General features: G+C 45.2%; 14 non-coding genes across 14 annotated transcripts; all 14 read right to left on the bottom strand.

The window, feature by feature from the left end:
• Positions 1-1,569: 1,569 nt before the first annotated feature.
• Positions 1,570-1,642, bottom strand: trnat-ugu (transfer RNA threonine (anticodon UGU)). The gene has a single exon. It is a non-coding gene; the product is annotated as a tRNA-Thr (tRNA).
• A 1,030-nt stretch (positions 1,643-2,672) lies between these two features.
• Positions 2,673-2,745, bottom strand: trnat-cgu (transfer RNA threonine (anticodon CGU)). Its single transcript has one exon. It is a non-coding gene; the product is annotated as a tRNA-Thr (tRNA).
• Positions 2,746-3,532: 787 nt separating this feature from the next.
• trnat-ugu (transfer RNA threonine (anticodon UGU)) lies at positions 3,533-3,605 on the bottom strand. Its single transcript has one exon. It is a non-coding gene; the product is annotated as a tRNA-Thr (tRNA).
• A 1,030-nt stretch (positions 3,606-4,635) lies between these two features.
• Positions 4,636-4,708, bottom strand: trnat-cgu (transfer RNA threonine (anticodon CGU)). The gene has a single exon. It is a non-coding gene; the product is annotated as a tRNA-Thr (tRNA).
• A 973-nt stretch (positions 4,709-5,681) lies between these two features.
• Positions 5,682-5,754, bottom strand: trnat-cgu (transfer RNA threonine (anticodon CGU)). Its single transcript has one exon. It is a non-coding gene; the product is annotated as a tRNA-Thr (tRNA).
• A 781-nt stretch (positions 5,755-6,535) lies between these two features.
• trnat-ugu (transfer RNA threonine (anticodon UGU)) lies at positions 6,536-6,608 on the bottom strand. The gene has a single exon. It is a non-coding gene; the product is annotated as a tRNA-Thr (tRNA).
• A 1,030-nt stretch (positions 6,609-7,638) lies between these two features.
• Positions 7,639-7,711, bottom strand: trnat-cgu (transfer RNA threonine (anticodon CGU)). Its single transcript has one exon. It is a non-coding gene; the product is annotated as a tRNA-Thr (tRNA).
• A 782-nt stretch (positions 7,712-8,493) lies between these two features.
• trnat-ugu (transfer RNA threonine (anticodon UGU)) lies at positions 8,494-8,566 on the bottom strand. The gene has a single exon. It is a non-coding gene; the product is annotated as a tRNA-Thr (tRNA).
• A 1,030-nt stretch (positions 8,567-9,596) lies between these two features.
• Positions 9,597-9,669, bottom strand: trnat-cgu (transfer RNA threonine (anticodon CGU)). Its single transcript has one exon. It is a non-coding gene; the product is annotated as a tRNA-Thr (tRNA).
• A 787-nt stretch (positions 9,670-10,456) lies between these two features.
• On the bottom strand, positions 10,457-10,529 carry trnat-ugu (transfer RNA threonine (anticodon UGU)). The gene has a single exon. It is a non-coding gene; the product is annotated as a tRNA-Thr (tRNA).
• Positions 10,530-11,559: 1,030 nt separating this feature from the next.
• trnat-cgu (transfer RNA threonine (anticodon CGU)) lies at positions 11,560-11,632 on the bottom strand. The gene has a single exon. It is a non-coding gene; the product is annotated as a tRNA-Thr (tRNA).
• Positions 11,633-12,419: 787 nt separating this feature from the next.
• trnat-ugu (transfer RNA threonine (anticodon UGU)) lies at positions 12,420-12,492 on the bottom strand. Its single transcript has one exon. It is a non-coding gene; the product is annotated as a tRNA-Thr (tRNA).
• Positions 12,493-13,522: 1,030 nt separating this feature from the next.
• Positions 13,523-13,595, bottom strand: trnat-cgu (transfer RNA threonine (anticodon CGU)). The gene has a single exon. It is a non-coding gene; the product is annotated as a tRNA-Thr (tRNA).
• A 777-nt stretch (positions 13,596-14,372) lies between these two features.
• trnat-ugu (transfer RNA threonine (anticodon UGU)) lies at positions 14,373-14,445 on the bottom strand. The gene has a single exon. It is a non-coding gene; the product is annotated as a tRNA-Thr (tRNA).
• Positions 14,446-15,430: the final 985 nt, after the last annotated feature.

Genomic DNA, 15,430 nt, shown 5'->3' with positions numbered 1-15,430 from the left:
CTATAGTACAAGCTATGTGTGTGCGTCTATTAGTATGGTGAGTTGTATTGTGGCTGATATCTAAGGAATCTGAGGTATGACTTACCGCAAGTCAGATGGTTCGTAATGTCCTGGAGATGTTGTCAGAGAGGACCGCTGCTCCAGCTCTGCTAGGGTGCAGGCCATCTGTGCGGTAGAGCCTAGGACGCTCCCAGAAAACATTCCAAAGAAGGTTTTAAAGAAGACTGTAGGTCCATGGATAAAGATACTGGCCTAGGTGGCTCGGAGCCCACTGCCGTCCTGAACATTCTTAACATTCAGCGAGTGGAAAGCCTGATCTGTGAAAATTGACCTCTTCAACTAACAGAAGAAAGAGATGCACCCGTCTATGGGAACTCTACACACAGTCATTCACCAACACCACTGGAACGTTTCTGGACCTTGGCTGGGAGTGATTGCCACATCCTCCGTTCAGTCCTGACCTCGCTCCAAGCTATTTCTACAAGGGGCTGCCCGATCACGGCTTGATGATCTCCAAGCACTAGTGAAACGCTGGAATAAATGCATTAGTGTAGCAGGGATTATATAGAGAAATAAAGGGTTTTTAATCTCAGACATGTGTGCTGCCTTGACTTGAGCACCACTTGGAGATTCCATCATAAACAAAAAGCTAGATGAGGTCCTGACATGATCCTTTTTCTTCTCTTCTCACTTGTCCACAACCCAACCCAGTTTTACCCCAAATTGTACAGGGTATGTTTTTGTTTCCTTCACAAAGACTTAATTATATTTTTTGAACAACAAACATTTTTCCAGCTTGAGGACAGAGGCCATGATACATCACAACATCGGCATGTCTATGGAGTTATCCATAGGCATATCTATGGAGTTATCGGCATATCTATGGAGTTATCTCCAAGAGGCGTTCAAGTCAAACCGGGAAGTGTGATGAAATTTCTGCTGAATGAAGGCATAAAAGCGATGGACGACGTACAGTCATGAGTCTGACGTGAAGGGCTGGCATTAATGCATGAGGGTAAAATTGGATTATATAAAGAAATAAAGGGATTTTCACTCCGAGGCATGTGCCCTGTTGTCCTGCTCAATCAACAGTCCCGCTTTGACTTGAACACAACTTGTAGATCCATCATAAACTGTGAGTCAAATGACGTCAGGACATAATCAATCCTTTTCTTTCCTTCTCTCGTGTACACAACCCGACCCAGTTTTAACCCAAATTGTACAGGCCATGTTTTTTTTCTTTCTTTTTTCACAAAGACTTAGTTGTACATATTTTGAACAGCTGTATCAACAAAGAACAACAAAGAACATTTGCCAGCTTGAGTGCAGGGCCAGTAGTCATGATACACCACAGCTACAGAGCAAACTGGGTTAGCATGCTGCCACTAGACCTGGTAGCTACAGACTTTAGCCTCCACAGACTTAGGCACCGAACTACCACTCCTAAAGACCCTGCACTGATCTGGAGATTCCATGCAGGAACTCTGCACTGTCACAAAGCCAGCGGCTCAAGGAAGGAACACAACCTTGCTGCCTTTCAAGGGTCATAATCTTCAAAATTTGCCACAAAGGCCCCAGCGAGGATTGAACTCACGACCTCTGGTTTACAAGACCAGCGCTCTAACCACTGAGCTATGGAGCCTTGTAAAGAGAACCACCTCAACCAAGAACTCACCTCTATGTGCTGTACGTTGTACAATTTGTCTCTGATGTCACTTGGATGAATCCACCTTATCTATGGTGTTATGTCCAAGGGGCATTCAAGTCAAATTGGGACTTGTGATGAAATTCCGGGTGAAGGAAGGCATAGAGGCGATGGACATCTTTCATTCATGCGACTCAGCCGCAGTAAAACATCTGAACGGTGCAAACGTTTTAAAGAAGACCGTAGGTCCATGGATAAAGATACTGGCCTAGGTGGCTCGGAGCCCACTGCCGTCCTGAACATTCTTAACATTCAGCGAGTGGAAAGCCTGATCTGTGAAAATTGACCTCTTCAACTAACAGAAGAAAGAGATGCACCCGTCTATGGGAACTCTACACACAGTCATTCACCAACACCACTGGAACGTTTCTGGACCTTGGCTGGGAGTGATTGCCACATCCTCCGTTCAGTCCTGACCTCGCTCCAAGCTATTTCTACAAGGGGCTGCCCGATCACGGCTTGATGATCTCCAAGCACTAGTGAAACGCTGGAATAAATGCATTAGTGTAGCAGGGATTATATAGAGAAATAAAGGGTTTTTAATCTCAGACATGTGTGCTGCCTTGACTTGAGCACCACTTGGAGATTCCATCATAAACAAAAAGCTAGATGAGGTCCTGACATGATCCTTTTTCTTCTCTTCTCACTTGTCCACAACCCAACCCAGTTTTACCCCAAATTGTACAGGGTATGTTTTTGTTTCCTTCACAAAGACTTAATTATATTTTTTGAACAACAAACATTTTTCCAGCTTGAGGACAGAGGCCATGATACATCACAACATCGGCATGGTGCCACAAAGCCTTGAACCCACAACCTTAGCCTCTACTGACACAGCCTTAGTTGAGAGTTTGCACTGACTTGGAGATGCTATACAGGAGATCAACACTGTAACAAACTCAGCGGCTCAAGGAAGTAACCCAAGGTTGCTGCCTTTCAGGGTTGATACTTTCAAAACTCGGCACAGAGGCCCCAGTGAGGATTGAACTCACGACTTCTGGTTTACGAGACCAGCGCTCTAACCACTGAGCTATGGAGCCTGCAAAACCAAGCTCAACATGTTCAACCAAGAACTCACCTGTATGCGCTGTAAGTCGTACAATCTGGCTCTGGAGTCACTTGGAGGAATCCACCGTATCTATGGAGTTATCTCCAAGAGGCGTTCAAGTCAAACCGGGAAGTGTGATGAAATTTCTGCTGAATGAAGGCATAAAAGCGATGGACGACGTACAGTCATGAGTCTGACGTGAAGGGCTGGCATTAATGCATGAGGGTAAAATTGGATTATATAAAGAAATAAAGGGATTTTCACTCCGAGGCATGTGCCCTGTTGTCCTGCTCAATCAACAGTCCCGCTTTGACTTGAACACAACTTGTAGATCCATCATAAACTGTGAGTCAAATGACGTCAGGACATAATCAATCCTTTTCTTTCCTTCTCTCGTGTACACAACCCGACCCAGTTTTAACCCAAATTGTACAGGCCATGTTTTTTTTCTTTCTTTTTTCACAAAGACTTAGTTGTACATATTTTGAACAGCTGTATCAACAAAGAACAACAAAGAACATTTGCCAGCTTGAGTGCAGGGCCAGTAGTCATGATACACCACAGCTACAGAGCAAACTGGGTTAGCATGCTGCCACTAGACCTGGTAGCTACAGACTTTAGCCTCCACAGACTTAGGCACCGAACTACCACTCCTAAAGACCCTGCACTGATCTGGAGATTCCATGCAGGAACTCTGCACTGTCACAAAGCCAGCGGCTCAAGGAAGGAACACAACCTTGCTGCCTTTCAAGGGTCATAATCTTCAAAATTTGCCACAAAGGCCCCAGCGAGGATTGAACTCACGACCTCTGGTTTACAAGACCAGCGCTCTAACCACTGAGCTATGGAGCCTTGTAAAGAGAACCACCCCAACCAAGAACTCACCTCTATGTGCTGTACGTTGTACAATTTGTCTCTGATGTCACTTGGATGAATCCACCTTATCTATGGTGTTATGTCCAAGGGGCGTTCAAGTCAAATTGGGACTTGTGATGAAATTCCGGGTGAAGGAAGGCATAGAGGCGATGGACATCTTTCATTCATGCGACTCAGCCGCAGTAAAACATCTGAACGGTGCAAACGTTTTAAAGAAGACCGTAGGTCCATGGATAAAGATACTGGCCTAGGTGCCTCGGAGCCCACTGCCGTCCTGAACATTCTTAACATTCAGCGAGTGGAAAGCCTGATCTGTGAAAATTGACCTCTTCAACTAACAGAAGAAAGAGATGCACCCGTCTATGGGAACTCTACACACAGTCATTCACCAACACCACTGGAACGTTTCTGGACCTTGGCTGGGAGTGATTGCCACATCCTCCGTTCAGTCCTGACCTCGCTCCAAGCTATTTCTACAAGGGGCTGCCCGATCACGGCTTGATGATCTCCAAGCACTAGTGAAACGCTGGAATAAATGCATTAGTGTAGCAGGGATTATATAGAGAAATAAAGGGTTTTTAATCTCAGACATGTGTGCTGCCTTGACTTGAGCACCACTTGGAGATTCCATCATAAACAAAAAGCTAGATGAGGTCCTGACATGATCCTTTTTCTTCTCTTCTCACTTGTCCACAACCCAACCCAGTTTTACCCCAAATTGTACAGGGTATGTTTTTGTTTCCTTCACAAAGACTTAATTATATTTTTTGAACAACAAACATTTTTCCAGCTTGAGGACAGAGGCCATGATACATCACAACATCGGCATGGTGCCACAAAGCCTTGAACCCACAACCTTAGCCTCTACTGACACAGCCTTAGTTGAGAGTTTGCACTGACTTGGAGATGCTATACAGGAGATCAACACTGTAACAAACTCAGCGGCTCAAGGAAGTAACCCAAGGTTGCTGCCTTTCAGGGTTGATACTTTCAAAACTCGGCACAGAGGCCCCAGTGAGGATTGAACTCACGACTTCTGGTTTACGAGACCAGCGCTCTAACCACTGAGCTATGGAGCCTGCAAAACCAAGCTCAACATGTTCAACCAAGAACTCACCTGTATGCGCTGTAAGTCGTACAATCTGGCTCTGGAGTCACTTGGAGGAATCCACCGTATCTATGGAGTTATCTCCAAGAGGCGTTTAAGTCAAACCGGGAAGTGTGATGAAATTTCTGCTGAATGAAGGCATAAAAGCGATGGACGACGTACAGTCATGAGTCTGACGTGAAGGGCTGGCATTAATGCATGAGGGTAAAATTGGATTATATAAAGAAATAAAGGGATTTTCACTCCGAGGCATGTGCCCTGTTGTCCTGCTCAATCAACAGTCCCGCTTTGACTTGAACACAACTTGTAGATCCATCATAAACTGTGAGTCAAATGACGTCAGGACATAATCAATCCTTTTCTTTCCTTCTCTCGTGTACACAACCCGACCCAGTTTTAACCCAAATTGTACAGGCCATGTTTTTTTTCTTTCTTTTTTCACAAAGACTTAGTTGTACATATTTTGAACAGCTGTATCAACAAAGAACAACAAAGAACATTTGCAATAAAGGGTTTTTAATCTCAGACATGTGTGCTGCCTTGACTTGAGCACCACTTGGAGATTCCATCATAAACAAAAAGCTAGATGAGGTCCTGACATGATCCTTTTTCTTCTCTTCTCACTTGTCCACAACCCAACCCAGTTTTACCCCAAATTGTACAGGGTATGTTTTTGTTTCCTTCACAAAGACTTAATTATATTTTTTGAACAACAAACATTTTTCCAGCTTGAGGACAGAGGCCATGATACATCACAACATCGGCATGGTGCCACAAAGCCTTGAACCCACAACCTTAGCCTCTACTGACACAGCCTTAGTTGAGAGTTTGCACTGACTTGGAGATGCTATACAGGAGATCAACACTGTAACAAACTCAGCGGCTCAAGGAAGTAACCCAAGGTTGCTGCCTTTCAGGGTTGATACTTTCAAAACTCGGCACAGAGGCCCCAGTGAGGATTGAACTCACGACTTCTGGTTTACGAGACCAGCGCTCTAACCACTGAGCTATGGAGCCTGCAAAACCAAGCTCAACCTGTTCAACCAAGAACTCACCTGTATGCGCTGTAAGTCGTACAATCTGGCTCTGGAGTCACTTGGAGGAATCCACCGTATCTATGGAGTTATCTCCAAGAGGCGTTCAAGTCAAACCGGGAAGTGTGATGAAATTTCTGCTGAATGAAGGCATAAAAGCGATGGACGTCGTACAGTCATGAGTCTGACGTGAAGCGCTGGCATTAATGCATGAGGGTAAAATTGGATTATATAAAGAAATAAAGGGATTTTCACTCCGAGGCATGTGCCCTGTTGTCCTGCTCAATCAACAGTCCCGCTTTGACTTGAACACAACTTGTAGATCCATCATAAACTGTGAGTCAAATGACGTCAGGACATAATCAATCCTTTTCTTTCCTTCTCTCGTGTACACAACCCGACCCAGTTTTAACCCAAATTGTACAGGCCATGTTTTTTTTTTTCTTTCTTTTTTCACAAAGACTTAGTTGTACATATTTTGAACAGCTGTATCAACAAAGAACATTTGCCAGCTTGAGTGCAGGGCCAGTAGTCATGAGCAAGCCACAGCTACAGAGCAAACTGGGTTAGCATGCTGCCACTAGACCTGGTAGCTACAGACTTTAGCCTCCACAGACTTAGGCACCGAACTACCACTCCTAAAGACCCTGCACTGATCTGGAGATTCCATGCAGGAACTCTGCACTGTCACAAAGCCAGCGGCTCAAGGAAGGAACACAACCTTGCTGCCTTTCAAGGGTCATAATCTTCAAAATTTGCCACAAAGGCCCCAGCGAGGATTGAACTCACGACCTCTGGTTTACAAGACCAGCGCTCTAACCACTGAGCTATGGAGCCTTGTAAAGAGAACCACCTCAACCAAGAACTCACCTCTATGTGCTGTACGTTGTACAATTTGTCTCTGATGTCACTTGGATGAATCCACCTTATCTATGGTGTTATGTCCAAGGGGCGTTCAAGTCAAATTGGGACTTGTGATGAAATTCCGGGTGAAGGAAGGCATAGAGGCGATGGACATCTTTCATTCATGCGACTCAGCCGCAGTAAAACATCTGAACGGTGCAAACGTTTTAAAGAAGACCGTAGGTCCATGGATAAAGATACTGGCCTAGGTGGCTCGGAGCCCACTGCCGTCCTGAACATTCTTAACATTCAGCGAGTGGAAAGCCTGATCTGTGAAAATTGACCTCTTCAACTAACAGAAGAAAGAGATGCACCCGTCTATGGGAACTCTACACACAGTCATTCACCAACACCACTGGAACGTTTCTGGACCTTGGCTGGGAGTGATTGCCACATCCTCCGTTCAGTCCTGACCTCGCTCCAAGCTATTTCTACAAGGGGCTGCCCGATCACGGCTTGATGATCTCCAAGCACTAGTGAAACGCTGGAATAAATGCATTAGTGTAGCAGGGATTATATAGAGAAATAAAGGGTTTTTAATCTCAGACATGTGTGCTGCCTTGACTTGAGCACCACTTGGAGATTCCATCATAAACAAAAAGCTAGATGAGGTCCTGACATGATCCTTTTTCTTCTCTTCTCACTTGTCCACAACCCAACCCAGTTTTACCCCAAATTGTACAGGGTATGTTTTTGTTTCCTTCACAAAGACTTAATTATATTTTTTGAACAACAAACATTTTTCCAGCTTGAGGACAGAGGCCATGATACATCACAACATCGGCATGGTGCCACAAAGCCTTGAACCCACAACCTTAGCCTCTACTGACACAGCCTTAGTTGAGAGTTTGCACTGACTTGGAGATGCTATACAGGAGATCAACACTGTAACAAACTCAGCGGCTCAAGGAAGTAACCCAAGGTTGCTGCCTTTCAGGGTTGATACTTTCAAAACTCGGCACAGAGGCCCCAGTGAGGATTGAACTCACGACTTCTGGTTTACGAGACCAGCGCTCTAACCACTGAGCTATGGAGCCTGCTAAACCAAGCTCAACATGTTCAACCAAGAACTCACCTGTATGCGCTGTAAGTCGTACAATCTGGCTCTGGAGTCACTTGGAGGAATCCACCGTATCTATGGAGTTATCTCCAAGAGGCGTTCAAGTCAAACCGGGAAGTGTGATGAAATTTCTGCTGAATGAAGGCATAAAAGCGATGGACGACGTACAGTCATGAGTCTGACGTGAAGGGCTGGCATTAATGCATGAGGGTAAAATTGGATTATATAAAGAAATAAAGGGATTTTCACTCCGAGGCATGTGCCCTGTTGTCCTGCTCAATCAACAGTCCCGCTTTGACTTGAACACAACTTGTAGATCCATCATAAACTGATGACCCAGATGACGTCAGGACATAATCAATCCTTTTCTTTCCTTCTCTCGTGTACACAACCCGACCCAGTTTTAACCCAAATTGTACAGGCCATGTTTTTTTTTTTCTTTCTTTTTTCACAAAGACTTAGTTGTACATATTTTGAACAGCTGTATCAACAAAGAACATTTGCCAGCTTGAGTGCAGGGCCAGTAGTCATGAGCAAGCCACAGCTACAGAGCAAACTGGGTTAGCATGCTGCCACTAGACCTGGTAGCTACAGACTTTAGCCTCCACAGACTTAGGCACCGAACTACCACTCCTAAAGACCCTGCACTGATCTGGAGATTCCATGCAGGAACTCTGCACTGTCACAAAGCCAGCGGCTCAAGGGAGGAACACAACCTTGCTGCCTTTCAAGGGTCATAATCTTCAAAATTTGCCACAAAGGCCCCAGCGAGGATTGAACTCACGACCTCTGGTTTACAAGACCAGCGCTCTAACCACTGAGCTATGGAGCCTTGTAAAGAGAACCACCTCAACCAAGAACTCACCTCTATGTGCTGTACGTTGTACAATTTGTCTCTGATGTCACTTGGATGAATCCACCTTATCTATGGTGTTATGTCCAAGGGGCGTTCAAGTCAAATTGGGACTTGTGATGAAATTCCGGGTGAAGGAAGGCATAGAGGCGATGGACATCTTTCATTCATGCGACTCAGCCGCAGTAAAACATCTGAACGGTGCAAACGTTTTAAAGAAGACCGTAGGTCCATGGATAAAGATACTGGCCTAGGTGGCTCGGAGCCCACTGCCGTCCTGAACATTCTTAACATTCAGCGAGTGGAAAGCCTGATCTGTGAAAATTGACCTCTTCAACTAACAGAAGAAAGAGATGCACCCGTCTATGGGAACTCTACACACAGTCATTCACCAACACCACTGGAACGTTTCTGGACCTTGGCTGGGAGTGATTGCCACATCCTCCGTTCAGTCCTGACCTCGCTCCAAGCTATTTCTACAAGGGGCTGCCCGATCACGGCTTGATGATCTCCAAGCACTAGTGAAACGCTGGAATAAATGCATTAGTGTAGCAGGGATTATATAGAGAAATAAAGGGTTTTTAATCTCAGACATGTGTGCTGCCTTGACTTGAGCACCACTTGGAGATTCCATCATAAACAAAAAGCTAGATGAGGTCCTGACATGATCCTTTTTCTTCTCTTCTCACTTGTCCACAACCCAACCCAGTTTTACCCCAAATTGTACAGGGTATGTTTTTGTTTCCTTCACAAAGACTTAATTATATTTTTTGAACAACAAACATTTTTCCAGCTTGAGGACAGAGGCCATGATACATCACAACATCGGCATGGTGCCACAAAGCCTTGAACCCACAACCTTAGCCTCTACTGACACAGCCTTAGTTGAGAGTTTGCACTGACTTGGAGATGCTATACAGGAGATCAACACTGTAACAAACTCAGCGGCTCAAGGAAGTAACCCAAGGTTGCTGCCTTTCAGGGTTGATACTTTCAAAACTCGGCACAGAGGCCGCAGTGAGGATTGAACTCACGACTCCTGGTTTACGAGACCAGCGCTCTAACCACTGAGCTATGGAGCCTGCTAAACCAAGCTCAACATGTTCAACCAAGAACTCACCTGTATGCGCTGTAAGTCGTACAATATGGCTCTGGAGTCACTTGGAGGAATCCACCGTATCTATGGAGTTATCTCCAAGAGGCGTTCAAGTCAAACCGGGAAGTGTGATGAAATTTCTGCTGAATGAAGGCATAAAAGCGATGGACGACGTACAGTCATGAGTCTGACGTGAAGGGCTGGCATTAATGCATGAGGGTAAAATTGGATTATATAAAGAAATAAAGGGATTTTCACTCCGAGGCATGTGCCCTGTTGTCCTGCTCAATCAACAGTCCCGCTTTGACTTGAACACAACTTGTAGATCCATCATAAACTGTGAGTCAAATGACGTCAGGACATAATCAATCCTTTTCTTTCCTTCTCTCGTGTACACAACCCGACCCAGTTTTAACCCAAATTGTACAGGCCATGTTTTTTTTCTTTCTTTTTTCACAAAGACTTAGTTGTACATATTTTGAACAGCTGTATCAACAAAGAACAACAAAGAACATTTGCCAGCTTGAGTGCAGGGCCAGTAGTCATGATACACCACAGCTACAGAGCAAACTGGGTTAGCATGCTGCCACTAGACCTGGTAGCTACAGACTTTAGCCTCCACAGACTTAGGCACCGAACTACCACTCCTAAAGACCCTGCACTGATCTGGAGATTCCATGCAGGAACTCTGCACTGTCACAAAGCCAGCGGCTCAAGGAAGGAACACAACCTTGCTGCCTTTCAAGGGTCATAATCTTCAAAATTTGCCACAAAGGCCCCAGCGAGGATTGAACTCACGACCTCTGGTTTACAAGACCAGCGCTCTAACCACTGAGCTATGGAGCCATGTAAAGAGAACCACCTCAACCAAGAACTCACCTCTATGTGCTGTACGTTGTACAATTTGTCTCTGATGTCACTTGGATGAATCCACCTTATCTATGGTGTTATGTCCAAGGGGCGTTCAAGTCAAATTGGGACTTGTGATGAAATTCCGGGTGAAGGAAGGCATAGAGGCGATGGACATCTTTCATTCATGCGACTCAGCCGCAGTAAAACATCTGAACGGTGCAAACGTTTTAAAGAAGACCGTAGGTCCATGGATAAAGATACTGGCCTAGGTGGCTCGGAGCCCACTGCCGTCCTGAACATTCTTAACATTCAGCGAGTGGAAAGCCTGATCTGTGAAAATTGACCTCTTCAACTAACAGAAGAAAGAGATGCACCCGTCTATGGGAACTCTACACACAGTCATTCACCAACACCACTGGAACGTTTCTGGACCTTGGCTGGGAGTGATTGCCACATCCTCCGTTCAGTCCTGACCTCGCTCCAAGCTATTTCTACAAGGGGCTGCCCGATCACGGCTTGATGATCTCCAAGCACTAGTGAAACGCTGGAATAAATGCATTAGTGTAGCAGGGATTATATAGAGAAATAAAGGGTTTTTAATCTCAGACATGTGTGCTGCCTTGACTTGAGCACCACTTGGAGATTCCATCATAAACAAAAAGCTAGATGAGGTCCTGACATGATCCTTTTTCTTCTCTTCTCACTTGTCCACAACCCAACCCAGTTTTACCCCAAATTGTACAGGGTATGTTTTTGTTTCCTTCACAAAGACTTAATTATATTTTTTGAACAACAAACATTTTTCCAGCTTGAGGACAGAGGCCATGATACATCACAACATCGGCATGGTGCCACAAAGCCTTGAACCCACAACCTTAGCCTCTACTGACACAGCCTTAGTTGAGAGTTTGCACTGACTTGGAGATGCTATACAGGAGATCAACACTGTAACAAACTCAGCGGCTCAAGGAAGTAACCCAAGGTTGCTGCCTTTCAGGGTTGATACTTTCAAAACTCGGCACAGAGGCCCCAGTGAGGATTGAACTCACGACTCCTGGTTTACGAGACCAGCGCTCTAACCACTGAGCTATGGAGCCTGCTAAACCAAGCTCAACATGTTCAACCAAGAACTCACCTGTATGCGCTGTAAGTCGTACAATATGGCTCTGGAGTCACTTGGAGGAATCCACCGTATCTATGGAGTTATCTCCAAGAGGCGTTCAAGTCAAACCGGGAAGTGTGATGAAATTTCTGCTGAATGAAGGCATAAAAGCGATGGACGACGTACAGTCATGAGTCTGACGTGAAGGGCTGGCATTAATGCATGAGGGTAAAATTGGATTATATAAAGAAATAAAGGGATTTTCACTCCGAGGCATGTGCCCTGTTGTCCTGCTCAATCAACAGTCCCGCTTTGACTTGAACACAACTTGTAGATCCATCATAAACTGTGAGTCAAATGACGTCAGGACATAATCAATCCTTTTCTTTCCTTCTCTCGTGTACACAACCCGACCCAGTTTTAACCCAAATTGTACAGGCCATGTTTTTTTTCTTTCTTTTTTCACAAAGACTTAGTTGGACATATTTTGAACAGCTGTATCAACAAAGAACAACAAAGAACATTTGCCAGCTTGAGTGCAGGGCCAGTAGTCATGATACACCACAGCTACAGAGCAAACTGGGTTAGCATGCTGCCACTAGACCTGGTAGCTACAGACTTTAGCCTCCACAGACTTAGGCACCGAACTACCACTCCTAAAGACCCTGCACTGATCTGGAGATTCCATGCAGGAACTCTGCACTGTCACAAAGCCAGCGGCTCAAGGAAGGAACACAACCTTGCTGCCTTTCAAGGGTCATAATCTTCAAAATTTGCCACAAAGGCCCCAGCGAGGATTGAACTCACGACCTCTGGTTTACAAGACCAGCGCTCTAACCACTGAGCTATGGAGCCTTGTAAAGAGAACCACCTCAACCAAGAACTCACCTCTATGTGCTGTACGTTGTACAATTTGTCTCTGATGTCACTTGGATGAATCCACCTTATCTATGGTGTTATGTCCAAGGGGCGTTCAAGTCAAATTGGGACTTGTGATGAAATTCCGGGTGAAGGAAGGCATAGAGGCGATGGACATCTTTCATTCATGCGACTCAGCCGCAGTAAAACATCTGAACGGTGCAAACGTTTTAAAGAAGACCGTAGGTCCATGGATAAAGATACTGGCCTAGGTGGCTCGGAGCCCACTGCCGTCCTGAACATTCTTAACATTCAGCGAGTGGAAAGCCTGATCTGTGAAAATTGACCTCTTCAACTAACAGAAGAAAGAGATGCACCCGTCTATGGGAACTCTACACACAGTCATTCACCAACACCACTGGAACGTTTCTGGACCTTGGCTGGGAGTGATTGCCACATCCTCCGTTCAGTCCTGACCTCGCTCCAAGCTATTTCTACAAGGGGCTGCCTGATCACGGCTTGATGATCTCCAAGCACTTGTGAAACGCTGGAATAAATGCATTAGTGTAGCAGGGATTATATAGAGAAATAAAGGGTTTTTAATCTCAGACATGTGTGCTGCCTTGACTTGAGCACCACTTGGAGATTCCATCATAAACAAAAAGCTAGATGAGGTCCTGACATGATCCTTTTTCTTCTCTTCTCACTTGTCCACAACCCAACCCAGTTTTACCCCAAATTGTACAGGGTATGTTTTTGTTTCCTTCACAAAGACTTAATTATATTTTTTGAACAACAAACATTTTTCCAGCTTGAGGACAGAGGCCATGATACATCACAACATCGGCATGGTGCCACAAAGCCTTGAACCCACAACCTTAGCCTCTACTGACACAGCCTTAGTTGAGAGTTTGCACTGACTTGGAGATGCTATACAGGAGATCAACACTGTAACAAACTCAGCGGCTCAAGGAAGTAACCCAAGGTTGCTGCCTTTCAGGGTTGATACTTTCAAAACTCGGCACAGAGGCCCCAGTGAGGATTGAACTCACGACTTCTGGTTTACGAGACCAGCGCTCTAACCACTGAGCTATGGAGCCTGCAAAACCAAGCTCAACCTGTTCAACCAAGAACTCACCTGTATGCGCTGTAAGTCGTACAATCTGGCTCTGGAGTCACTTGGAGGAATCCACCGTATCTATGGAGTTATCTCCAAGAGGCGTTCAAGTCAAACCGGGAAGTGTGATGAAATTTCTGCTGAATGAAGGCATAAAAGCGATGGACGTCGTACAGTCATGAGTCTGACGTGAAGCGCTGGCATTAATGCATGAGGGTAAAATTGGATTATATAAAGAAATAAAGGGATTTTTACTCCGAGGCATGTGCCCTGTTGTCCTGCTCAATCAACAGTCCCGCTTTGACTTGAACACAACTTGTAGATCCATCATAAACTGTGAGTCAAATGACGTCAGGACATAATCAATCCTTTTCTTTCCTTCTCTCGTGTACACAACCCGACCCAGTTTTAACCCAAATTGTACAGGCCATGTTTTTTTTCTTTCTTTTTTCACAAAGACTTAGTTGTACATATTTTGAACAGCTGTATCAACAAAGAACATTTGCCAGCTTAAGTGCAGGGCCAGTAGTCATGATACACCACAGCTACAGAGCAAACTGGGTTAGCATGCTGCCACTAGACCTGGTAGCTACAGACTTTAGCCTCCACAGACTTAGGCACCGAACTACCACTCCTAAAGACCCTGCACTGATCTGGAGATTCCATGCAGGAACTCTGCACTGTCACAAAGCCAGCGGCTCAAGGAAGGAACACAACCTTGCTGCCTTTCAAGGGTCATAATCTTCAAAATTTGCCACAAAGGCCCCAGCGAGGATTGAACTCACGACCTCTGGTTTACAAGACCAGCGCTCTAACCACTGAGCTATGGAGCCTTGTAAAGAGAACCACCTCAACCAAGAACTCACCTCTATGTGCTGTACGTTGTACAATTTGTCTCTGATGTCACTTGGATGAATCCACCTTATCTATGGTGTTATGTCCAAGGGGCGTTCAAGTCAAATTGGGACTTGTGATGAAATTCCGGGTGAAGGAAGGCATAGAGGCGATGGACATCTTTCATTCATGCGACTCAGCCGCAGTAAAACATCTGAACGGTGCAAACGTTTTAAAGAAGACCGTAGGTCCATGGATAAAGATACTGGCCTAGGTGGCTCGGAGCCCACTGCCGTCCTGAACATTCTTAACATTCAGCGAGTGGAAAGCCTGATCTGTGAAAATTGACCTCTTCAACTAACAGAAGAAAGAGATGCACCCGTCTATGGGAACTCTACACACAGTCATTCACCAACACCACTGGAACGTTTCTGGACCTTGGCTGGGAGTGATTGCCACATCCTCCGTTCAGTCCTGACCTCGCTCCAAGCTATTTCTACAAGGGGCTGCCCGATCACGGCTTGATGATCTCCAAGCACTAGTGAAACGCTGGAATAAATGCATTAGTGTAGCAGGGATTATATAGAGAAATAAAGGGTTTTTAATCTCAGACATGTGTGCTGCCTTGACTTGAGCACCACTTGGAGATTCCATCATAAACAAAAAGCTAGATGAGGTCCTGACATGATCCTTTTTCTTCTCTTCTCACTTGTCCACAACCCAACCCAGTTTTACCCCAAATTGTACAGGGTATGTTTTTGTTTCCTTCACAAAGACTTAATTATATTTTTTGAACAACAAACATTTTTCCAGCTTGAGGACAGAGGCCATGATACATCACAACATCGGCATGGTGCCACAAAGCCTTGAACCCACAACCTTAGCCTCTACTGACACAGCCTTAGTTGAGAGTTTGCACTGACTTGGAGATGCTATACAGGAGATCAACACTGTAACAAACTCAGCGGCTCAAGGAAGTAACCC

The sequence above is a fragment of the Clarias gariepinus genome, chromosome 1 (genome assembly GCF_024256425.1).
Source record: "Clarias gariepinus isolate MV-2021 ecotype Netherlands chromosome 1, CGAR_prim_01v2, whole genome shotgun sequence".
Taxonomy (NCBI): domain Eukaryota; kingdom Metazoa; phylum Chordata; class Actinopteri; order Siluriformes; family Clariidae; genus Clarias; species Clarias gariepinus.
The sequence above is the reverse complement of the archived record's forward strand: the minus strand, read 5'-3'. Positions and strand labels throughout refer to the sequence as shown.